We start from the raw sequence: 26,368 nt of genomic DNA on the forward strand, positions 1-26,368 counted from the left end.
CAAGTCTCCCCAAGTTTTTAATGTGTAGCATCCACACAGTTCCTTCTCCTCGAATAGAGAAGAGGGTGGGACAGCCTCCAAAATCAAAGCCAGGAATCAAGAGGTCATTTCCCCTGCCAGACAAAACTTTATTTTCTACCTGCTTTCTCTTTCATTCCCCTAACTCAAAGATGAAATGGAGATTTGATCTGGACTGAATTTAAACCTAATAAGCCAAGATTTAAAAATGTTTAACAGAGGTCAGATTTCGGAGAAAATCTTGTAGTAGGCATATTACTTTTTAAAGCGTGTATTAACTGACTTTTTCCTCAAGAGTTTCAAAAGTGGTAGGTTCCTAATGGTTTCCCAATGATTCTTCTCAGCAGAATGGTGGTAAGGTAGCTGGGGAAAGATTTGTTAATGTCACTTTGGACATTAACATTAACAAATGTCTAAAGTAGGAATGTCCCAAGTAGTAGGAAGACTGGAAGACTGAGGCCTAGGAAAATAGAAGAGTTTTTTCATGGTTATACAGAGGGCTTGAAACATGACCAGCAAACACATTTTAGCCAACCAAAAGCCGATGAAATACTAAGGCTTCATCTTGGATTTTAATGACCAAGACATTTCTGTCTGTCCAGAGCAACTTCTGATAGCATAACCTCTTGAATCTGCAAGATCTTGGTGGAAATGTTTTTGTTGAACCAATGCTAGTGGTCATTATGGCCAATCTTTCTAGGTAATATAAGGCATGGTAAGGAAAATGAAGCTTATTTTCAGAGCTGTTGAGGGGGAAACAGTATTGGGTGTTGTCAGCTGCTGCCTGCTCGCTGCAAATGATTCAGTGGTAGGGTGACCTCCTTGCCACCTTTTCTTGAGTTGGCAAAAGAGAAATTGACCTTAGCTGAGTTTATTCAGCTTTCTGAGCTTCAGATTCCTCATTTGTAAAAGCCCAGCCAACTTCCTCACTGTGAATTCCATCCCCTAGGATAGGGGACATGGTCCTGGCTGCCAGATGCACACAGCACCCTGGCATGACCTGCCGCCTCTGCTTCTCTGCTGGAGCCAGCTACCTTTCCTGTGTCTGCCATGCAATAAACAGTATCTGTGCCTCCCAACCCAAAAGCACTTTGTGTTTTCCAAATACTGGGCCATCTCAGAGCTCTGCCCCATTGCACATGCTGCTCCCTTTCCCTAGGGTGCATTTCTTCCCCTGATAAACTCCCGCCGCCTCCTCTGATTTGACCCCAGGGTACACACAGCCCTTCACTTGTACAGATAAAAAATATCTTGCCTAGTGGTGAAGGTTGCATGACTTTGTGAATATACTAAAAACCACTGAAGTGTACATTTACATGAGTGAATTTTATGGTATGTGAATTAAATGTCAATTTTTAAAAATTGTATGAGAAAATAAAATCTTCTCTTCCCTACTGTATGGTAAATTTCTGGAGAAATAAGGTCTTGTCTTTTTTTATCCTTTGGTCAGTATCAAACCTGGCATAATAATAGGGGCTCAGGTAGTATTTATTGATTAAACAATGATCATCTGAGGTTTGCTGTAAGGACTAAATGAAGATGTTATGTGATGGTACCTGTTTTGCACAATGCTTGACATGTAGCAGGAGGAAATTTTCACTTTTCTCGCCTTGTTGAATTCATTCATTTATTCATGGCATTTAGTAATGTTAGGCACTGAGGTTACAAAAGTGGGTAAACATGATCCTGCTCTCAAGGAGTTTATGAGCAGTGGGGGAGGCGGTGAATAAACAGATTATAGCATTAGAGGTGCCACAGTAGACTGTGAACAGAGGAGAGACCACCTCATTCAGTCTAAGGTTGGGGAGGGGATCGTAGAAGAAATGATGTTGGAAATGGGTTTGGAAGGATAAGTCGGGGTTTGCTAAGATAAGAGAGGTAGCAGGAGAAAACTACATCCCAGGCAGAAGGAATAGCGCGTGCGAAGGTACGGTGACGTGAAATAGCATAGGCTCCACAATCAAGTCAAATCCAAATGTGGATTCAGAAATAAGCTTGAAAAAAGGGGAACTGAGGAAATAATGCAAAAAAAAATTCAGAATTAAAGAAATGGATCTCCAGATTGAAGGGGTTTACTGAAGGCCCAGAACAAAAGATCCAGAGCAAAAGCATATCATGATAAAATTTAGAACTCAATCAAATTATAAAAGCATCTGGGAGAAAATAGGTCACATAAAAATGATTTGGAAAGCGAATGGGAATGTATTTTTCTAAAACAAAAAGGAATCTGGGAGGCAGTAGAGCAATGCCTCCAAAACTGAATGGAAATTATTTTCAAGCTAGAATTATAAACCTAGTTAGACCATCAATTAAAAGGACGTGAAGGGCCCAGTCCCCATGCAACAGCCTTCTCCTCCTGTCATCTGTTATTCTTTTGAGTCATTGAAACTAAAGGTTCCAGAGCAAGGGTTTGTGAATCCCTGGGTCGGTCACAAGCCTCTGCTGTCCAGTGTCTTTTGCACCATTTCCTACTCTGTACCTTACAGCCCGTTTCAAACCTCCAATCCTTTTCCTTTTCTCCCCATTATTCACAATATGTTTTACTTATTTGCTCCATCCTGGAATACATGTGTTTTTAGAATAACTAACTCAATCCTCTGTAAAAAAGCAAATATACTGGAGAACAACAGCAACAACAAAAGACATGAAGGGTTTAAACATTTCCCCATTTCAGGGAAACTACTGGAGGATAAATGCCAGCAAAGCTACGGACGGATGAGGAAGACAGGAGATTAGGTCCAGAATGCCAGCAGTGCAGCCATCCAGAGAGCAACCCGCACAGATTAGAAAAGGACAGCTGGTTTGGAAAGTGACGACTTCAGGAAACAAAAAAGGGAAGGGGAACTCAAATAAATGCATAGTAATTATTTCTGAGAGAATGCCAGGCATCTTGGAAATGGGGGGGGGGGCGGGGAAATCACAGGTATAAGAAAAACTAGGCAAATGGAAAACAAGGAAATCATTAACTTTAGGAAAAACACATGGTTGTACAAGAAAGTAGCAATCTTCATAGACACAACCATAAAATATTTGAACAGTTGTAATGTAAACATGATGTATTACACTGCATAAAGAACAATCAGGAAAAAAAAACCTATTAGAAAAATGGGGAGAAATGAATGGGCTAATTCACAGAAGATGAAACTCACATGGACAGCAAGCTTCCTCAATTCATGAATAATTGGGGAAATTAAAATCATTTACAGACTGACAAAAAAAATTAAAATTCTGTTAGTACAAGGGACTGGTGAAGGTGTGGAGCATCAGAAACAGCCGTCCACTGCGGGCAAGAGTGTATGCAGGTACAACTACTCTGAGGAGCAGTTTGTCGATACCAAGTAAAGTTGAAGACAGAGGCCCTTAGCGCTCCCTGGCAATTGTTCTCCCTTCTTGTGGGTGGCCTTTTCTTATCATGCCATCTCTCCTCACACCCTTCTATTGCTCTTCATCTACCCCGAGGGGTCAGCTGATAACCTTGCCTTGTATTTCACTAAGAAAACAGAAGCAATCGGAAGAGCACTTCAACAAATCCCAACTTTATCTGGCCACATACCTGCATCTGTACCCATGGACTCTGCTGTTTCCTGTGACTGCGGGTGATCCTGGACAGGAAAAAACTGATGACTTCAGAGAAAATGAAGAAACACGCACACCCTCTGACCTGGCAATTTCTGCTCTAAAGAAATCCTACATTTGTACAAGGAAACAGACAAGGTTCATGGTGGCACTAGGATAGCAGAAAGTGGAACCTAAATGTCCATCAGCAAGAGAATGGGTAAAAATGAACTGTGGAATAGTCACAAATTAAATATACATCAGGTCAGAGCATGCACATTTATTCATGTTCTCTAGAACATGAAATAAATGAAATGGGCTGCGTGTAACGATGTTAAAAACCAACACATCATTATGAATGACAAGTTATATTGTAGAAGGATGTGTTATGATACCATTTATATAAAGTCTGAAAACATGCAAAACAATTACATGGCTGATATGGACATATTTGTGTGGTATAAATGTATAAAAACATGCATGGGAATCACAAACCTCAGATCTGAGGTCATGCTCATCATGGGAAAGCCCCGAATTTCAGGTCATGGTCACCTCCAGGATGAGAGAAAAGGGAATGGGAGTTGGAGAGGCACACGTGGGATTTTCATTCTAACTACTTGTTTTTGTTTTTGACGCTGAGTGGTAGGTGTTAACCTTTCCCCCCCACCCCTCCTCAGTAGCAACATTTTTATTACTCTATCTGGCAGGGGATGATTGTCAAACGAGATTGAACACCATAACCACCAAAAGAACTTTAAAAATACAAATTTCTCAAGGACTGCCACTAGGACTCCTGAACCCCAAACTTCAGAGCTAGGGCCCAAGAATCTGAACTTAAAAAAAAAAATAAAGTTAAAAAAAATTATATATATACACATGCACACATATTTATGCATACATATTTATATATATTTAACATTTATGTATAAATATTATATGTAATGTGTAAATTGCATATAAATATATAATATTTTTTTGTATAGAATATATACCTATAAAATGTTAGACTTACAGGAAGGTTGCAAAAGTAGTACAAAGAAGTCTTTATAATGTTTACCCAGACTCCCTAAATGATGACATTTTACCGTATTTGTTTTATCCTTTTCACTGCTTCTTTGAACAGTTTGAAAGTAAACTGAAGACTGGATGCCCCTTTATGCCTAAGTACTTCAGTTAATATGTAGTAAAAAAGAGAAAGAGAGACAGAACTTTATATAATCCCACTATAATGATCAAAGCTATTACCTAATGAAACCTATTCAGATTTCACCAATTGTGTCAATGTCATAGCAAAAGGAAACCCCAAATCAGTTTTGGCTTTTGTTGTCTCTGCTCCCTGTTAATCTGGACAGTTCCTTAGCTGGTCTTGTTCATGGCGTAGACATTGCTGATGAAAGCACAGTATGTATTTGGTAGAACGCCCCTCAGTTTGGGTTTGTCTGATGTTTCCGCATAAGTAGATTTAGGTTACAGATTTTCTTGTAGGAATACCACAGAAGCGATATGGTGCATTGTATGAGGAGGCACACGACGCTGATTTGTCCTGTCACCAACTTCGGTGACATTAACTTTGCTCACTTGCTAACGGGTGGTGTGTGCCAGGTTTTTCTCTATTATAAAGTTACTAAGTATCTCTCAGAGAGCTACTTTGAAATTATGTAAACACTGTTACTCCTCAAAATTTCAATTAGTTTTAGTATCTACTGTTGATTCTTGCAGAGATTAATTATTATTATTATTATGTTTGCCAAATGGTGGTTCTAATTTTGCCACTCCTTTCATATTAGTTTGCTTTCAACTGTAAGGAAGAGCTTCCCCTTCTCCTTCATTTACCATACCAATGCAGATTAATGAATTCTTATTTGATTCAAAATGTTATAAACTTTTATATCATTAAGAGCTGGGAAATAGATTATGTCTGTAAATACATGAAGATTAATACCTGTCTATGTTTACCTATTACTATATTAAAAATCACAAGTTCACACTAACACCTGACTGCAGTGAAACGCTGGGGGTTCATTCCTTCCTCCTTCCCACTGTTCATGTTTGTAGCTTTCCTTCAACAGTGGGAAACCTGGCTCCCATCACCCACAGTATATGGGCTTACCAGCTCAATCCTAGAATACACAGAATTGCGAACCCATGCTTCTGAAAAACAGAAGACTATTAACCGGATTTCTTACTATTATCTAATACTAGTTTCGAGTTCTTTTCTATTTAGCCTGAGGGCACATGATCCAAATATACTGTTCAAAATATACTATTTGAGTTTTACTTCCCCCTTTAGTGTTGGTTGTCTTATCATTTGAAATTTGGTTAGTTAATGTTTGTTTTTTAAATTTTAGTTTTTCTCTCATCTTTGTGGATTTTATTTTTCTCTTTTTCTTGTTGTCAAGTCTATAAAACATTAATGTGATTTCAAAACACAGAAGGTATAGCCAGATGATTTCTATCCCCTCCCATTCCTGTGATTCTATCCAACTCATTTCCCAACCAACCCCTGAGGGTAACCAATCTTACTAGTTTCTAGTTTATCTTTCCTGTGTTTCTTTTTATAAATGAAGTTGTACATGTATGTTTTTTTTTATTTCCCCGTCTCCACAAAAAAAAAAGGTAGCATATTGCAGGTACTCTCTTCCATTTTGATTTCTTAACAATATATCCTGAAAATCACTCCATATCTCATAGAAATCTTATTTTTTTAATAACTGCATAGTAGTCATATGTCATATATGTGTGCATGTCAGTGACTTCCAATATTTTTTAAATTATAAAAACAAGCCCTGCCCTGGCTGGTGTGGCTGAGGGATTGAGTGCCAGCCTGTGAACCAAAGGGTCACCAGTTCGATTCCCAGTCAGGGCACATGCTGTGTTGTGGGCCAGGTCCCCAGTAGGGGGTGCATGAGAGGCAACCACACACTGATCTTTCTTTCCCTCTTCCTCCCTCCCTTCCCCTTTCTCTAAAAATAAATAAATAAAATCTTTTTAAAAAGCAGTGATGCTTGAATAACCTTTATGTATATATTTTTGTATTATTGGAGATTATTTTCAGGATAAATTCTTAGGAATGGGATTGCTAGGTCAAAAGATTATGTATGTGTATGTGTGTGTGTTTTAAATACACATTATGAAATTCCCCTTCATAAAGATTATGCCAGTTTGCATTCCCACTGTTTGTTTCCCTACAGCCTGTCAACCAGGTGTGTGATTCTACTTTTTAATTTGTGCCAATCTGACAGGTGAGAAAAGGTGTTTCGGTGTAGTTTTAATTTGTATTTCTCTTATTATGAGTGAAGAGAAACTGCTTTTCATATGTTTAAGGGTCATACTTTATTTTTGGTATATTTACTGTTCATATCTTGTCTATTCTTCTGTTTGGTTTTGATCTATTTTTCTCCTCAATTTTTATGAGTTACTTAAGTATTAGGGATATAAGCCCTTTATTTGTGAACATGTCGCTAATATTTTCTCCCAGGTTTTGTCTCTTTTTTTTCCATGCAAAAGTTTTTTTTTTTTAATGTAATCAAGTTTATAAATCTTTTCTTTCATTCCATTTGATTTTGAGTTATAGTGAGAAAGCTTTCCTGTACACTCAGGTTAAAGAGAAATTTATTCTTTTTTTTTTTATCACTCAGACAGTGTTATCTCCCTCTTCCTCCAAGGAGGAAGAAGAACGATCATTAATGGTAAATGGCAGTTACTGAGGCAACACCAAGAGCCAGCTTCACACTCAGGAGAGAACGCTCCATCTCCTCCTCGTGGTTCCGGGTGCTCTACACGTTCAGAGAAACTTGTCTAGTAACAAACTATAGAAATGATCCCTGAAAGTATAGTCTTGAAATTCATTCATTTTTAAAAATAGGATGTGTGTGGTTTCATTTATATATTTAGATCCCTGATCCATTTGGAATTTATTCTTGAGTGTGGTTATGAAGTATGGATCTAATTTTACCTTTTTGTTCAAATAGCTAACTAGTTGTTCCAGTACTATTTATTAAAAAATCCTTTTAGCTCAGATATTTTGAGATGCCACCTTTATCACATGCTGAAGTTTCCTGTGAACTTGGTTCTATTTCTGTACTTTCTTTTCTCCTGGTCTGTCTACTCACATGCCCATACCCCACTGTTTAATTATAAAGGCTTTATAGTACGTTTTAACGTCTGGTATGCCTAGTCTCCCTTGCGCCTTTTTTTTGTTTGTTTTGTTTTTTCCTGGCTATTCTTGCAGGTTTGTTTTTCCATCAGCTTGTCTAGCTCCATAAAAAGTTGTTGGTATTTTACAGAGATTGCATTACATTACAAATTAACTTAGGGATAACAGATATCTTTATGATGTTGAATCTTCCTATTTAAGAACAAAGGCTGTCATTCCATTCACCAGCCTCATTTAACAAAAACCACTGGAATCTAACTATGTCAGAAAGAGGGAGATGTGGGAGAGCCAAATATCACTGACCTCAATGGCCAGCCAATAGATTATGGCTAAAACTGATAAATCAGGGAATGGTATAAGCAAATTAGTTAGACATACAAAGATAAATACCATGGAGAAGAGCTACAAGAGTGAAAAAGCTACAAGAGTGACAGGACTTTTGCTTTTTAATGAGGCTTTTAGTCAGGATCCTGGCCAGAAACAGATGGCACGTGCAATCAGAGTGACTGAGAGTCTAATAGAATACTATTTAGAGACGTGGGTGGGGTTAAAGAACATAACAAGGACTGGTGACGCACCCTGCCACTAGCAGCAACAGGGAGCCATTAGCACCTCCTGGCCTGAAGAGTGATGGGAGGGACAATTTAAAGGAGCCAGAGCAAAAAAATAAAAAAATAAAGTAAAGGAGCCAGAGGCACAGGAGACGACTCCCTGTAGAAACCTTGTGCTTGGGTGAAACTCAGTCACTGTTCATTGCAGCATGACAGATTGGGAGCTGAGGGAATAAACACCATCTCACTGTCCTCCCACTCCTGCCGGTGCCCCTAATGGCTGAACCAAAGCAGAAGGCAGAGGACAGAGCGTGCCATTGGTAACGGGCAGCCTCCAGCACACAACGGGGCCTGGGAGGGTGTCGAGTAGGTTTGGAGGGGTACGTGGAAGCTATCTAAGCATTACTGTAATATACTTAAGTAAATGTATAGCCTATCATAAAACAATAGAGTAACAATAAAAAGCAATTTTAGTCAGTGAATCCATGGTCTAGTGGAACATGGATCAAATAATTATAGTAAAGGTTGAAAAGTGGTAAATGCCTCAAGAGAGACTGGGGATGTTCCCAGGGAGGAAATCCTGATGGATTCTCTGGAGGGGGCCACAATCATTCAGCCCAAAACAGTCCTGTCAGCAGAAACACCAGCAGCCTCTTGTTTTACAGTTAAATGTCCGTTATCGGTACACTGGCCCCTCAAACTCAGCATGTAAGTAAGCACTCCCACTCTGCCCACAGGCCATGATTTCTTATTTATACTGCATTTGGATTCCTTGGACAGAAAAGTGATTTTGTACCCTTTCTCCGTCCTTTGCCACCTTTCATTGTACTCTGCTCCTCTGAGACAGGAAAGCCTTGTGGAAAGTGGTGTATTTTAGTCAGTAGACCTAGAATTGAGTTCTCTAATTTTCAGTTACTAGCTGTGTGACCTTAATAAAGTTACTCAGCATCTCAGAACCTCAATTCCATTTCATAGGAGGAAAATGTTACCTCCCTCATGGACTTGCTCTGAGAGTTAAAGATGCTATGTGTCAAGACCTGGCACCAGGCCTGTCACTCAGTAGGTGGCAGGGGAGGATGTTACTGCCCTACTGCAGACTGTTGGGCTTTCCCTCCCCTGCTGAGGTTCTTGACTTAAAAGCACGTTAGCGTCACTGTAGTGGGAGTTGCTCTCCTGACAACTACCTGCAACAGGAGAAATTTCTAGACATAGCTGGAAAGGACCTTACCAGTAATCCCATCCATCTTACCAGTGGATGCAGAGATTCTGCCACAGACTTGCAGACAGCTATCCCACCTCTGCTCACACCAACAGAGAGCTCATCCCCTCCAGAAGCTGCCTGTTATCAGAAGATTGATTGGAAGAAAGCTTTTCCTTGAATTGAGCTGAAATCAGTTTTCCCCACTAATTATGGACTCAGAACCATTAGAGCTAAAGAAATCTTTAAGATCCTTAAGCCCACCCGCTTATTTTATGAATTAGGGAGCAGAGACTTAGAGAGGGAAGGTGAGGCACTGTTCTTCATGGTAATGCTGTGGGCAGCTACCCAGAACAGTTTCCTTCCCTGCCATGTTAGCAATCAGCGTGGCCTCCAGTTCTTTCAAAGCCCCCCCATTCCCTTGCCTCCCTCATACCCCCACCCCCCACCATGAATGAAGTTCTGCTCTTCACTCACCTTTGCAAATGCAAGTTGGTGATGTCCAGAAGTAAACCCGATTCTTGTTGTGGCTTGGCCCCAGCAGAGTCAAACAAGACTATCTGTGAGTCAGGTCCAGGGCAACGTATAGCCATGGAACCCAGAAAGGCCAAGAATTTGACTAGACAAAACCACCAGGTCACTTATGTAAATGGAGCTAGTCATGGTGGTTTACTTCTCTCCAACCCACTTTGCTGCACACTTAGAATTTGTCTCACATATTTTTGAAACATCTGTGCCAGATCCAGAAAAGGTGCTTAGTAATATTTACTAAAATAGACTTAATTTTGCCTTTTTCCTCTAACAAACACCAACAAAGAAGTGGGGTAGGTTAGAGATAGGGGAAAATGTCCAAGTAAGAGATAGACCTTTGTCCCAAAACCAGAGTTCTTAAAAGTATTGGACTTATCACATGACTTCAAAATATGAGGTCTATCCAGAAAAAGTCCAGCCATTGTTAACAAGTAGAGTTTGCGCAACATCGATGTAACCTGGCAACCGAGGAGAGTGGACTGGCATGTGCGTGTGTGAACAGTGATGACTTAAATGTACTAGTCAGTGGGGGCAGTAGACACCCTTGAATGAACACGTGTACTGTGTGGTTGTCATATTCAAAATGACTAAGCAAGTAGAGCAACGGATCTGCATCAGATTTTGTGTTAAGCTTGAACATTCCTCCATGAAACTATTTGGATGATTCAAAAGGCCACACCTGTGGGCAACTGGTGATTGGCAGCTTCATCATGAGGATACGCCTGCTCATACATCACATCTCATACAGAGGTTTTTTGGTAAAACATCAAATCACACAGGTGACCCAGGCCTATGCCCTGTGACTTCTGGCTTTTCCCAAAACTAAAATCACCTTAGGAAGGGAAGAGATTTCAGACATCAATGATATTCGGGAAAATATGACAGGGCAGCTGGTGGTGATTGGGAGAACTGTGTGAGGTCCCAAGGTACCTATTTTGAAGGGGACTGAGGAGTCATTGTCCTGTGTACAACATTTCTTGTATCTTGTGTCTTCTTCCATAAATGTCTCTATTTTTCATATTACATGGCTGGGTACTTTCTGGACAGACCTCATAAACCTGAACAAAAGTTTTAATGGTCCAGCATTATTGGTATTTTCTGGTAATGTTGACAGAAAAGGCACAATAAAGAACTGCATGGAATAAGACATAACAACACTGGGGAGTCCTTTTGTTCAGAGCCAGAGAAATTGTTTCTGATTCTCACAACACTTCTGTTAAGGGAAAGGAGGAGGCATGGCTGAAAACATTATTGTTCAACTGAAAAGGCCTCAGAGAAGTTACATGTTTTTCATGAAATTGCTGTAATTTAGCAACATACTTAACAAGATGTCATTTGCCTCAGTAATTCGTTTTAAGATCAGTACTACATCTGGTCACTGGTTTCTGAGGAGTTTTTTTTCTTCGAAATCTTAAAAACCAACAAACATTGATATTAGAATGAGTAGAGCAAATTCTGGTTTTAATGGAAGACATCTATTTTTATATCCCAGGTACCTCTGTATTCTTTCATTTACCTATGCAACTTTTTTCCATTTTAAACAAATTGGATATATGCCCTCAAAATCACCGTCCTTTATATGAAAGACATTTTTAGCAATCATACCAGAAGTGGTCTTCAGAAGCAGCTGATCTGATTAGCTAATTACTGTCAAAAAAGAACAGCTAAATATGTACTATGCCCAAACAAAAATTGTTGTTTTTGTCAGAAGTTTGCCATTATTCAGATGGACAGTTTTAAATAACACACATGCAGCTGCTTATAGGCAATTTTTTATGGTTGTTGCTATTTTAAAAAGAACAACTAAACATAGCACTATTAGTTCTCACCAGATCAATGAAATAAACAAATAGCTAACTCCTGCCACTCTCTCTAAGGGAATTTATCCTGGGCTCAAGAGAAATTGAAAGATTAAATGTAAAGGCAGGCAGGGCATCAGTGAGCACATTTTCACTGTGCTGCACTCTGGGAAGGGAGTCCCTACAGCTTCATAAAATACCAATTTGGTTTTGGTTTGGTAGAGTAAGGGTACTTTGTGGCTTTGAATTATTTTTTAAAAGGCTAGTTTATAAAATCTTATTGCTGTCTTTAATATTTTTTGTCTTACAGGCAAAACATGTTTTCTGTGATAAAACATCACCAAATTAATAATGAAGTCAGTGGGAAAGGTGATTCAATTCTAAAACTAATGTTATAATCATCCCTGTTTAAGCTTTTCATCTGGTCTGTCTTTTCTGGGAGGGCAAGGAGGTGAGGTAGAGGTAGGTAGTTACTGTAGCTACAAGGTCTATGATATTATTCAATTTAGAAATTCTCTGGCTTTTTGAATCCAGCAGTAAGGGATTATAAGTTGTCCCCACTCAGTTACTCCCAAAAACTTGCCAAAAACAAAAGGTACAGAGACTGGTAACAAAGATGCTGTTCTTGGTGAGAGACAAAAGCAGGCTTTCTGAACTCAGTTATTAACTCATATCAAAAGCAAAAGAATGGCTACCATCACATGGTAGATGTAAATATGACCAGGAAAAGGCACAGCTTTAGAAATAGAAAACCTAGTTTTCACCCCTTCTTCACTCCTATGAACATGGAGGAATTCATTTAATCTCCAAGTCTCAATCGCCTGCTGAAGGCAGAGCGTTGGATCTAAACATCTTATGGGGGTGTCTTTCAGCATAAGATCTATCAACAGAATTCTTCATGGGAAAGTAGCTGTCTTTGTTTCAGGAAATACCATGATATGCCCCTAGGGTGGAAGGGCTGGCTAGGGCTCAGGCAACCAAAGGGACCAAAGAGCTGTACTTGCAGAAGCAGGAAATTAATTTTTCTTGGGGGCCAGGGTGGGGTAAAGGTGCTCTGTATAGGATGGGGCAATGAGAAGAGGATAGGGGAGGGCTAGGAAATTGTAGGGGTAAGGGCCCCGCATGGGGTAAAGCCAGCGAGAAACCTCCCGTAGGGAATGATCAAAGGACGTTTATGAAGCAGAAAGCCTAAAATTTAATTTTAAGTGCTTCATGGTATAAAGGGCAATGTGACCCTTCCCCAAGACCGCCACATCGTAGTGAACTTGAACGATGTGTGCGATGTTCTGTGTTCTGTGTGCGTCAGGGTTTGTTTGAAGAGGAGGAAGGAACCATGTGGACGCTTTGGAGAGCAGGCACATTCTCAGAAAAGCCGGAGCTGGGAGGCTGAGAGTCCTCCAAGATGCATGCTTCCACCATGAGCAGAAGGTTTGGTCGGGCTATGGACCTGGGCTGGGTCCTGGGGGCTCAGACAGGGCGGGGCCAGCAGAGCCCAGCTGACATTCGTGTTACCCTGATGATGGGGCTCTGCAGGCTGGCCTCTGAGCACCAGTGCCAGCTTCATCTTCAGTGTTTTTTCCTTTCCACATGAATGTCAATTTAAGGGAAGATATCAAAGTCCCATAGGATCTACCTCTGTCTCCCCAATATTTTGTTTAGAACACAAGGCATTTTCCCAAATATCGGTTTTCCTTTCAATATGTTTCTTAAACCCGTTTTTATTGTTCTTAAATTATGTTCTAGCTTGAGCTCATTTGGTCATTTTGATCCTTTTCCTTTTTCTTAGAAGTGAACTGACAGAGATTCTCGTTTATTTCCTACTCCTCTCTTCCATTCGTCATTCAGATTTTTCTTTACCTGGAAATCTCTGAAAATTACTTGCAATGTTTCCTTAGCCTTGCAGTTTGCTTTCTATAAACACTATTCTACAGCACGTTCATTTTTAACATATGTCATAAAAAGTAGATCATCTTTCCTATCCAAAACATTTTATCCAACTTAAATTAAAAAAAAAATTATATTGATGTGCTCCCAGATTCAGTTCTACTCTATGACAATGTCACATTTTCACCCTAAGTGAAAACAGCCACTTTGGAGTTGCATCTAAAAGAACTAACAATGCCTTCCAAAGATTACGCCAGTGCAAAAATAAACCGTGTTACCTTTTCGTCAAGCGATTTGGCAATATAGTACTTATCAAGAGCTTTCAAAATGTTTATACTTTTCGGCCCAGTGATCATACTTCTAGGAATCTTTCCACTGGAAATAATTAGAAATGTGGTCGAAGATTTATGTGTGTTGATCGCTACATTATTTATTTGAGATAATAACAAATTGCAAACAACCTGAATGCCCAGCAAAGGGAAATAAATTGTTACATCCATTTGATAAAAATTATGCAGCAATTAAAAACTAAGCTTTTCCCTGAAACTGGCAGTCAGTTTAAAATATTTGGATAAACCATTCTTAGTGTCCCTGACTTCTAGAATGGAAAACAGGAGTACCTTGGATTCCACTGGAATTTAACCAACGTTAACTGTGAAAATTAGCGCATACTAAAGGTCAGGGTGGAGTGTGTGTGTGTGTGTGTCACCCCAGAGGCACAGCCCCAGGTGTTTTGTCTTTTCAAGTCTGCAGGCCTCCAGAATCCATATTTTTACCAAGGTTTCCCTGTGACTCTGACAGAAGCACAGCCTGAGATCCCCCGGCCCTCCCCGCCAAACACAGCACCACCAACAGGGCCTGAACTCTGACAAGAATTGGGGAGGAGAGCAGAAAAGACATTTTGTTCTTTAAAAAATGTTTACTATTTGGGAAATGCATTTTCAAAGATAGAATAAAAACATACTGTGTTATTCTAAATTTGTGGGGAAAATTAATATATTCTTAAAAAAATAAAATATTTACAGGGTTCAAATCTGGGTGATGGAGTTGTGGATGATTTACGGGGAACTATTAGGAAACATGATTCAGAGAAGTGAGGTAATTTGCCCAAGTTCTCATAGCCAGCAAAGTGCTGGAATGAAGATTCAAAACCGTCTACTTGACTGTAAAGTCTGCATTTTAACAGATGCTGAATATTACTTAAATTGTAAAGAAATACAAATACAGTATCCTAAGGGTGGTAGATTGAATTATTGGTCCCAATCATTTACTGCCCTGTAGGAGTGTTTTACACTCACACCCTTGCTGGGGCCTCGTGGTGAATAGAACGTGTTCCATGTGCCTGGATTCTGGGTTTGGCCACAATGGATCGAGAGCGGGAATATTGAAAAGGAAAGCTTCAAATGGGTGAGCACAGCTGGGCCTTTTCTCTTATCCTCCTGCCTTTTGCCATGGGAATAGTCTGCTTCAGGTCACCTCTGGTCCAAGGAGAGTAACAAATACTAGTATATGGAGCAAACATAGACCCAACCTGCTACCAAAAGCTTAAATCTCAGCCAATCTTAAGATATTTAGCAAATGAAAAATGTTCTTGTATTAAGTAACAAAACTGAGTCTCTTCATAACATCAATAAAAGTCCAAATTTGGTTACACCGATGACATAGGGTATACAGGTTTTCACCTGGGTAAAGTATATAACAAGTCCTTTATTTAATACAAAGTACCTCATTCTTGGTATGAGAGCTGGTATCCAGTGAGGAGGGAGAAATTCACATAAAAATCCGTGGAATTCTTGGAAAAAAGGAAAAGTGTTTTCCAACACTTAAATCCAGTGTTGGAAAAAAGTTGATGTGGGCCAAGACCAGAGTGGAGATGAAAAATGAGGACAAAAGAAGAAATAGGCTTGTCTCCAGAATTCAAGAGGAAGTTCTTTTCTACGGGGGGCGTGGGAATGCATTCTGCCCGTCATGAGGCCAACAGCAAGGGTGTGGATGCGAAGGGTGGCAGGGTCTTGGCTCAACGACCTTAGGGTTTGGAGCTAACAGGCCCTGGGACCATGTCACTGTGGGCACCTGTGTAGGCTTTGAAGAACCATCACTCAGTCTGTGAACTGTGCCCTTGGAGTCCAACCACTGGTCCCACATTTGTAACTACCTCCGCTTTTTTTTTTTTTTGGTAAAAATTAGATCATAATTCTTTTACTTAACTATATTTTGTGGTATACCATGAACTATTTTCCAAATCATCAAATATATTCTTCTAGAATTTCATTTGTAATAGCTACAGAATATTCCTTTCTATGGTCCCGCATCCTAGGGCATCTGCTTATTTTGGATAAAAATTCAGACAGAAACTCTTTCTCCCATAGTCTACCTTCCATTGTTAAAAAAAAATGTTAATATTATTTTTTTAAATATGAATCAATACTCAAAGCAAACATGCTAAATAAAATTACCAAAAGGAAATTGATGAAGAAAAAGATTGAAGAAACTTATTTCAATCAAAACAATGAAACAAGAAATACATTTAAATGAGATTCTCTAAATATTCATTAATATTTAATAGGAAATATTTAGGCCCTGGCCGGGTAGCTCAGTTGGTTGCAGCATCATCCCAATATTCCAGGCTTGCTGGTTCAATCCCCAGTCAGGGCACATACAAGAATTAACAATAAATGCATAAGTACATGGAACAACAAAAGCAATCTCTCTCTCTCTCTCTATCTCCCCCTCCCTTCCTCTCTTTGTCTCTCTAAAATTAAGCAATATTTGCTTGTAAAAGCAAATATTTACAAGCAAGCATACAAAATTTTAATATTTTTTTCATAAGTCCCAATCCTGAAAATTTACCCTAAGCATATGATGTAAAACAAGAATAGACCCTAGAGTGTTTGGCTGAGTAGCTCCTAGCAGATTTAATGTCCCAAACAGATTACTAATTGCATGATTGGACTCAAAGGGTTGTGCTGTTTTAAAGCTCATCTTACAGAACTGTTACCTTTTCATTTTGTTGGCAGTTTCCTTGCTGAACAGGAGCTTTTTAGTTTGATGTAGTCCCACTTGTTTATTTTTGCTTTTTACCTTGCTTTTGGAGTCAAATTCCAAAAATCATTGTCAAGACCCATGTCAAGCAGCTTACCCCCTGTGTTTCCTATAAGTATTTTTTTATTCAGGTCTTATGTTCAAGTCTTTAACCAATTTTGAGGTGATTTTTGTGTTTGGTGTAACATGGTAGTCCAGTTTCAATCTTTTTCATGTGACTGTACAGTTTTCCTAACACCATTTATTGAAGAGACTCTCCTTTTTCAAATGTGTATTCTTGGCTTCTTTGTTATATATTAATTAAATATAAATGCATGGGTCTATTTTGCATTCTTTATTTCTGACTTGTCCTTTTTTATGGTTTGTATGTATTTTTTCATACTGTTGAGTATCCTTATAGTCATTACTCTAAGCTCTCTATCTGATAAACGCTTGCCTCCATTTCATCTAGTTCTTCTTCTGGAGAATTCTCCTCTTCTTTCTTTTGGGGTCTCTTTGCCTTCCCATTTTGGCTGCTTCTTTGAGTTTGTTTCTGTGCATTAGGTATGAGGCAGGGGATAGTCAGGAAGGAGGAAACTCCGGAGGTGCCCCAGGGCTAAGATAAGAGACCCTGTTCTAAGACTGGTTGTGCACCTATCTGGAAAAGCGCTGAATCATGGTAACTCATGAATGCACCTGCACAGAAGATGCTACATGACTCCTGCTTCATTATAATGGCATTATAATAAATTAACATTGTGCAACCCCCTTCTCTGGTGGCCAGTCAAGGAAAATCATGGGAGACCATACGTGCAGTAGCTTTAAAATACAACAACTTGTACATGAGCAATAAAAGCCCACCGAAACTAGCTAGGAAGGATCTGCCGCCCTATAAGAAGAGAATCCCTCCAGCCCCTGAGGTCAATCTCTGCTTGGAGTGGGCCTGCTCCCATGTTCTGTGGAGTGCACTATCGCTTAATAAATCTGCTCTCTCTCTTTATACTACAAACTCTATGAGTTCAGTTCAATTCTTTGTCCGTGATCACCAAGAACCTGGTAACCTGTGCCCACCTGTGACAGGTAGATCTGTAAGACTCTGGTTCATGCCTAAGTCAAACCCTGCCTGTAACTGGCCCTGGGCAACCTGTTCAGAGCTATCAGTGATCCACAGCATGTGTTTCTCTCTGCAGGCCCTGTTTGTGTGCAGAAAGAACCAGGCTGCACCCCAAGGCCGGCTTTTACCAGCACTGGGTCTAGGGGATGGTCAGCTACAGTCTCAGAGCTCCCAGAGATCCCCTCTGCCTGCAGGCTTACAGAGTGAAAGTCTTCCAGCTGTACTCCTCAGCAGCAGGGCTTAAGCACCATAAGGTGGGGCAGAATAATTTCTGTGGGTGGGGCTATTGCTTCCCCTCAGGCTGATGCCACTTGGAGGGGAGTGTTCTGCCTGAAAAAGATGACTCAGGAGGTATGGGGAATGACTCAGCGCAGGGATCCTGGTGGCTGTTCCTTCAGTTCTCTCCCTGAGGCCACCAGCCCCAGACTCTCCTCATGCATCTCTAGTCCACTCTGCCCTCCCTCTTCCATTCCTTGCAAATGGAATTTTGTGCACTGGTCCTTTAAGAGGTTCTCTATGTCTCCAGGTGTCTGTACCTGGTGGATAGAAGCCCTGCTGCTTTTCAGAGCCATATGTTATTTGGGTTCCTTTTCCCGGTTCTGGTGCTGTAGGTGGGGGAGCCCAGCTTGGGGTTTAGACCCAACACTTCTCAGGGGGAACCCCCCAGCCACTGAAATATCCCTCCAACCATTAAGCTGCCACACATGGGAGCCCAGCCAGCCCTCTTGCACCTCTTCTGCACTCCCTAACTGTCTCGTTGTGGTGATGTGGCTTCTTCTGTCTGTCCTTGGTTATAAAGCTTCTCTCCAACTAGTGTTCAGTTGGTTATTCAGGACGATTTCTCTACAGTTTAGTTGTAATTCCAGTTTGGTCCTGGGAAGAGGTTAGTGTAACATCCACTTACTCCTCCACCATCTTGGGTCTCCTATCCTTCATTCTGTTAATGTGGTATATCACATTTTTTGATTTGTCCATGTTGAACCATTCTTGCATCCCAGAGATAAATCCCACTTGATCATGGTGTGTAATCCTTTTAATTATTGTTGAATTCATTTCGCTGATATTTTGTTGAGGATTTTTGCATCTATGTTTATCAGTGATATGGGCCTATAATTTTCTTACAGTGTCCTTGCCTGGCCTTTAATAAGCATTGCTGGCCTTATTAAATAAGTTTGGAAGTGCTCCCTTTTCCTCTAATTTTTTTTGGTAGAGTTTGAAAAGGATCCATATTAATTTTTTAAATGTCTGGTAGAATTCACCAGTGAAGCCATCCGGTCCTGGACTTGTGATTGTTGAAAGGTTTTTGATTACTGTGATATCTCCTTACTAGTAATCAGTCTGTTCAAATTTTCTATTCATGATTCAGTATTGGTAGATCGTGTGTTTCTAGGACTTTATCCATTTCCTCTAGGTTATCCAATTTGCCAGAATACACAGAGTGAGGCAAAAGTAGCTTTACAGTTGTGAGTATGTGAAACAGTTTATTCTTGTATTATTATTTATTACTTATTGTATTATTTTCCATACAAACAACTGTAAACCTACTTTTGCCCCACACTGTAATTGTTCATAGTAAAAACATCTTTTAAATGTTAAAAATGTTTGTCAACCAAGAATTATATATCCAGCAACAATATGCTTCAATAATGAAAATGAAAGGATGACTTTTCCAGATTTAAAAAACTAAGATAATTCGCCAGCAGGGCTACACTACTAGAAATCATAAAGTTCTTCAGGCTGAAGAGAAATGGAAACTCATCTGCAAGGAGGAATGAAAAGCATTAGAAATGGTAAATATCTCCATAAATATAAAAGATTATTTTTTTCTTCTAATTTCCTTGACATAAATAAGACTGTTTGAAACTAACTTATAACACTCTCTAGTGGTATTTATAAGGTATACAGAAGTTATACATGTGACAAGTATTGCATAAAGGATGATGGGGTGGGTAGGTAAACGGACCTATGTAGTTTCAAGGTTCTACCTCTAAATTAGGCTATTTAAAGTTAAGCATGCCTACTGTAACCCCTAGAAAGAACACTAAAAATAATGCAGAAAACAGTAAAAAGTCAATAGATAAAAGTATTCTAATATCTAAAAGACAGAAAATGATGAACAGATAAACATAAAACTGAAGGAATTAACCAAAACAGACCCTTAAGTGATTCCCTTTGCCCCTTAGACCAAAGTCACAAAGTTTGTATGGCCTGGCCCTGCCAACTTTGCCAGCCTCCTTTCTCCATCACACTGAGCTTTCTCTTCTTCCCTCCATTCTCCCTCTCCCACTGTCTCCCTCTCTCACTGTCTCTTGCCAGGAACATCTTTCCCACTGTGCTTTCACCTGGTGAACTCCTCATTCTTCAGGTCTCAGCAAGGTGACACTTTCCTCAGAAAGGCTTTCTGGGTTAGGTTCTCCTTCCTGTGTGGCGGTCCATTGTACCCCAAACATTCTTCAGCATCTCATTCATCTGGCTCTACTGAAATTTTTGGTTCAATACTTCTGTTTCCCTAGACTGACCTCCATGAGGGCAGGGACGTGGCCTGTTTTGCTCACCATTCTATGCCATAGCCAAGAATAGTGCTCAACACATCATAAATGCTCAGTAGACATTTGTCAAGTGACTGAAGGAGTGACTAAGTGAATGAAAAAAGAAGGAAGATGATATTGGTTTGTCTACATGGGAGAGAGAATCCCTTTGCAGGGGAGATATTGCCACAAAACATAGCAGCGAGAGGAGCTGAGGGAACAAGCCTGTCAGAAGCACTGAGTCAGTGCATGCTGGCATGAAAGGAGATGAAGGTGTATCACTGGGTGAAAAAACAGAACAGTGTGGTAGTATACTGCCTTTAAAAACTTTTTAAAATTTATTTATTGATTATTAGAGAGAGAGAGAAAGGAGAGAGATAGAAACATCAATTTGTTGTTCCACTTATTTATTCTTTTATTGGTTGATTCTCATATGTACCCTGACTGGGGATCAAACCTGCAACCTTGGCCTATTGGGATAATGCTCTAACCAACTGAGCTACCAGCCAGGGTATGCCTTTTGTATGAAGTAGGCGTAGTGTAGTCTTTGAAAGGTGTACAAGAAATTTGTAATAGCAAGTTTCTTTGTGGAGGGAGGAAAACCTTTTCAATTTGTAATGTTTATATATTGCTCATTTAAAATAAATAAAATTAAAAACAAAAATTATTTATTATAGGAATAAAGACTTTATGTGCAGTACTAGCCATGATTGGAAGAAAAAAAAAAAAACCAGCCCACATGTCCATATTAGGATTCTTAAGAGAAACAGAACCAATAGTGTGTGTCTGTAAATAGATTTATTGTATTACGAGGAACTGGCTTACACAATTACAGAGGCTAACAAGTCCCAAGATCTCCAGGATGAGTCAGCAAGCCGGAGACCCAGGAAGGGCCAACGTTTCCGTTTGAATCCAAAGGCAGGAAAAAGACTATGTCCCAGTCAGAATGCAGTCAGACCGAAGGAATTCTCTCTGATTCTCTATTAGAAAAAATTCTGTCTCTGAGGGTAAGGTCAGCCTTTTTGTTCTATTCAGCCCTTCACCAGATTGGATGGAGGCCAGCAACACTCAAGGGGGCAATCTGCTTTACTCAGTCTACCCATCGAAAGGCTAACCTCACCCAATCACAACAACACTTAGACTAATGTTTGACCAAATATCTGGGTGTACCACAGTTTTATATTGACACATAAAGCTAACCATCATAATGGCCCACAATGGCATAATGGAATATAAGGCAGCCAATAAAGTGTTAATTTTGAAGACTAGAGAAAATGAGCATAGTAGGAAACTAGGTGGAAAAATAAAGCTTGGATCACTAGATTCCGTCTACAATTGCAACTGTAAAATCATGTACACGTGGATAAGGAATGGAAGGGAATAGGAAGAAATAAAAATAGTTTTTGTGCTAAACTGATGATGTTATGGGAAAGACATTTCCCTACATTTTTCCTCTAATTTTTAATCCTAGATATAGGGTTTACAAGAAGATGGAGCCAATAATAAGAAACAGTGCCCGACATACTTTCTGCACTCAGTAATTACTGAATGAATGAATGAATAATAGCTACTGTCTTCCATTGGGTTCCCAGAAGGAGACCACGAGACAAGGATTTGAGTGCAAGCAGTTTATTTGGGAGGTGGTCACTGGTAGGGGTGTGGGGAAAGGGAGGCAGGGAAGGGAAAGATGCCAATATAAGGTGTTCTAATGGGAAGGTACCACTTGGAGATGACGGAGGCACAATCCATTGGAGAGCTCTGAGAGAATGTATAGAATGTAGAATAGGCTTCAGTTTGTCTCACTCAGAGGATAAGAAAGAAGGGGTTTTAATCTACCAACTTCCATTCATCATTGGTTAAGAGGGCTGTGCCTGGGGACATTACCTCCTTGGCATTTCCATCCTGCCCTAAGCAAGGGCTGACCACACTTCAATGGCTGGAGAAAGACCTCAGGCAGAGAGGCCCAGGTGCTTGCAGTGAGGAGCTGTTGGTTATATGGGCACAATGACTGCTGCAGGCCCATGGGTAAGGACACCGATGGCACTTGTCACGTTTGCTGTTATTGAACACCTACTGTGATCCAGGCACTCAGGTAACGTGGTCTCTAATCCCCACAGCGATTTCACAGAGTGAGCATTATCAGTTCCATGTTTCAGGTGGAGACACTGAAGCTCAGGGAGGTTGTAACTTGCCCAGAGTCATGCAGGACAAAGTACAGAATCAAGTACTTGAAACTACAAGCCCAAGATTTTTGTTCACTTCCTTTTGCTGCCTCCCAGTAAACTCAGAACTGGAAACTTCCTTGATACACTCAACAAAAAAAGTAAAATGGTTACATTTTAAAGGTAACAATTCAGTAAGATCAGCAATAAACACCACAATGTGGGTCCAATCGTGCAATCAGTAGGTATCAAAATCTTTAAAAGAAAGAGGAAGTGAGCATGGGAAGGAGGGTGTCTGCTCTGGTGGGAGCACCAATAGCAGCTAAGACTCAGGCCAGGCTAAGCCCACATTTACCACTTTCCCGGGGATTAAAGAACAAATTATGGCTGTGGAAGGAAATTTATAGGCTTTATAAAGACAAATCTGCCTTTGCCACACCCCCGCAAAGCATCCTTCAGTGACTCCCATGCCTTCAGTATAATTCCCTTAGTAGAGCATGCAGGCGCTTTAAGACTTGACCCCTGCCAACCTCTCCGAGCTCATCTTCTACCACCCACTCACAGTCATAGAAAACCACCTGTAGCCCCCAAATCAGCCCAGCCCTGTCACAGCCCTGAGCACATGTAAGGACTGTTCCTACTGCCCAGCCTTCTCTTTTCTCCTTTTCTACCTGGCCGGTTCCTATTCATTATTCAAGCTTAGTCACTAGCTAGTGTAGGGAAGTTTTCCAATCTTTAAAAGATGATAAAAACCATATCTGTAAGTGATATACATATCACTCAGGGGTGTACGTATATATATTGATGAAATAAATAGATTTAAATTGATCAGTAGTATAAAATGATGAAGAGAAAAATATCGCAGCAAGTTCAAGTTTAACTACTGGACATAATGATTAATGGACCAGGGTTATGTGCAGCTTTATTAAGAACCGTACTAGTCTTTCTGTTTATCATCCATATCATCAAAGTTGGAGGCTTGGGGCTGGTGAGAGACCAACATGGGTTGCAGCTTGTTCTTGCTCTTCCTAATTGTCAGCTTCTCTGCCTTCAGGCCCAGCACCAGAGGCAGAGACAGCTGATACATAGGCTGCTCAACCAGTTCTCCTATTATGTCAGGTCTAAGTCCTAAAATAAACCTCTTCTGTCATCCAAAATGGTTCTACCTTCCCTATCGAACCCTGAAGTCCCTCTCCTGTTTCTTTCTTTCTTTTTTTTTTTTTCCAGCAATTCATTTATCCTGCATAATTTTTCAGTCTAGATTTTGGATTTTGCTGATTGTGTCCCTATGGCATCGCTTACCCTGTTCCTCTGTCCCTTTTATTTCCTGTAAACTGGTAGTTAGATCTGGAGGCTCTATCAGATCGAGTTTTGATTTGGGGGGAGGGAAGGGGCAAGATGTCAATAGCAGTTGTATATTTCTATCAGGAGGCAAATAATGTCCGGTTGTCTCCATGAAGTTAGCAGTCATTGGTGATCAATACAGAGATCCATTATTCTTTGTTGTTTGCAGAATGGCAGTATTATGTCGTTCTTCATTATTAGCTGAAATACTTCTATAAAGAGAAACTTCTTGTCAACTGTTTACTCCAAGGTACAATTCATAACAGAAAAGCAGGATGAATGCTTGCTTTTTCCCCTTTTAATTACCAGAGTTCAAAATAATGATTTAGTTTCCTAGCATCTTCAAAAGATGACTAGTAAGCTTTTTTGGTTTTTTTCCAAGGATTATTATGAACCTTTGAACATATTTCAGGTATTTCAAACAATTGCATTATTCTTATGGACATTTTTGGGCAATTGTCCCATTTTGGGTCAGTGGATGCTTCTTCAAATTGGTTCTTGAGCCATTTTAATATATCCTCATAGCCTCTAATGGCTTTCTTATTTTCTGACATGTTTCAGGCTCAATTTACATATTTCCTGCCCCAGATATGGAATCAATCATTTCTCTGGGTAGGGTGCTCACTGATGCTCGACTGGGCCACGTTTCAAGGCCTTTTCAATAAATACAGCTAGGAAATACTTTTTTATTAAATGATAAAATACATCATGAGTTTATAGTGAGATTTCCAATTCAACTTCAGGGCTACAGGATTTTTACTTAACCTCATCTATCTTAGTCTATTTCTACTTTTTTTCTCAACACTGAAAAACCAGTGTAATCATTCTTTTGCTTTATCCCACAAGGCACACACCGCAGTCTTAGAATAACAGGACTGACACTAACACAAACATGGTAATTACCGAAAACGGTTTAAGGTTTTTTTCCCAGTTTTTTGTCCTTGGGGCACATCCCACTAAGAATATACAATCAAATTACAGCATTTTAAACTCATTTGAAATGATTCATATTTGTATGGTTATGCCACCAACTCAATATACAGTTAGGTTTATTTACTTAATTTTGCTTTTGATTTGTAGGGATTGCTTTTTAAAATTACACATTTTATGATTATATAAAGTGTTTATATGACCCCATAGTCAAGTGGATCAAACAAGATATATTCAGAGTTTTAGCTTCTGTCCATGTTTCTTCTAGCTTTTCCTTCCCTGTACTGTACCATACACACTTTGTTGCTTTTTTCATTTGCTAGTATGTCTGGTGTATCACTCTACAGTAATATATAAATGTAGTCCTCATGTCCTTTTACAACTCGTGATATTCCATTGTATTTATATACAGTTAATCCCACCAGTTCCATCTTGATGGATATTCTTTTTTTAAGTGTATTTTATTGATTATGCTCTTAGAGTTGTCCCAATATTTTTCTCCCCTTTATCCCCCCTCCACCCTGCACCCCTCCACCTTCCTTCATTCCCCTCCCTTAGTTCATGTCCTTGGGTTGTACATGTAAAATCTTGAGCTTTTCTCTCTCCTATACTATTCTTAACCTCCCCCTGTCTATTTTATGCCTACCAATTATGTTTCTTATTCCCTGTAACCCCCCGCATTCTCTACCTCCCCACTAATAACCCTCCATGTGATCTCCATTTCTGTGATTCTGTTCCTATTCTAGTTGTTTGCTTAGTTTGTTTTTGTTTATTTAGGTTCGGTTGTTGATAGTTATGAGTTTGTTGTCAGATATTCTATTGATTTATACTCTATATTGAGTTCTTTCTAGCCCTTTGTAATAAATAATTAAATAACTGACCTTTAAAAATCGTCGGTTAAAATACTGGAACCACCCGTAATCAAGTTTCTTGGTTGTCTTCAGGGAAGGCAGTGAGCAGGTTACATGGAGCTAGAAACGAGATTTTGGGTTGGGACATTCTTCAAGTCCCAAACTTTCTCAATGTTTTTATATTATTTATTTGAAATGTCTCTGTATTGTATTTAAATATTAACAGTATCTAATACAAACTTTGTTAGACTTTTTTTCTCATGCATAGCAAGAACATATTCTTTTGTGAAATCTTTGTTTCTTATATGTATTTCATTAGGTCACAACGTAAAATGTATTTCTTATTGTGAGTCACAGTCAAAAGGCACACAATCAAAAGAGGATGAAATATCGATAAGCATTGATGACTAAGGTGGCTTAAAAAAAATTCTTCGACCCTAACTTTTCTGAAGATAGAGGCACCAACCCTTCCACTCTGAGAGGGGTGTCTGTGTTCCCACTCCAGGCTTGGTATCCTCACGTCAGCCCTTCCAGCCAGCAGGGTCTTGTGTGCTTCTCCCTGCCCTACACTCTGACAGCCTGGCTGTGGCAGCCTCTTGACATCACTGTCCTTGTCACCCATGTCATCTCGTCATCTCTGTAGCTGGTGAAGTGAAGGAAGGCCCTCTCCCTCAAGGTTTAATGGCCAGTAAGACACCACAGTCCCACCCTTTGTTTCTTTTAGCA

General features: G+C 39.8%; 1 non-coding gene across 1 annotated transcript; it reads right to left on the minus strand.

Moving 5' to 3' along the window:
* Positions 1–7,202: 7,202 nt before the first annotated feature.
* On the minus strand, positions 7,203–7,413 carry LOC112309653 (small nucleolar RNA U3). Its single transcript, XR_002975287.1, has one exon. It is a non-coding gene; the product is annotated as a small nucleolar RNA U3 (small nucleolar RNA).
* Positions 7,414–26,368: the final 18,955 nt, after the last annotated feature.

The sequence above is a fragment of the Desmodus rotundus genome, chromosome 2 (assembly GCF_022682495.2).
Source record: "Desmodus rotundus isolate HL8 chromosome 2, HLdesRot8A.1, whole genome shotgun sequence".
In the NCBI taxonomy this organism is placed as follows: domain Eukaryota; kingdom Metazoa; phylum Chordata; class Mammalia; order Chiroptera; family Phyllostomidae; genus Desmodus; species Desmodus rotundus.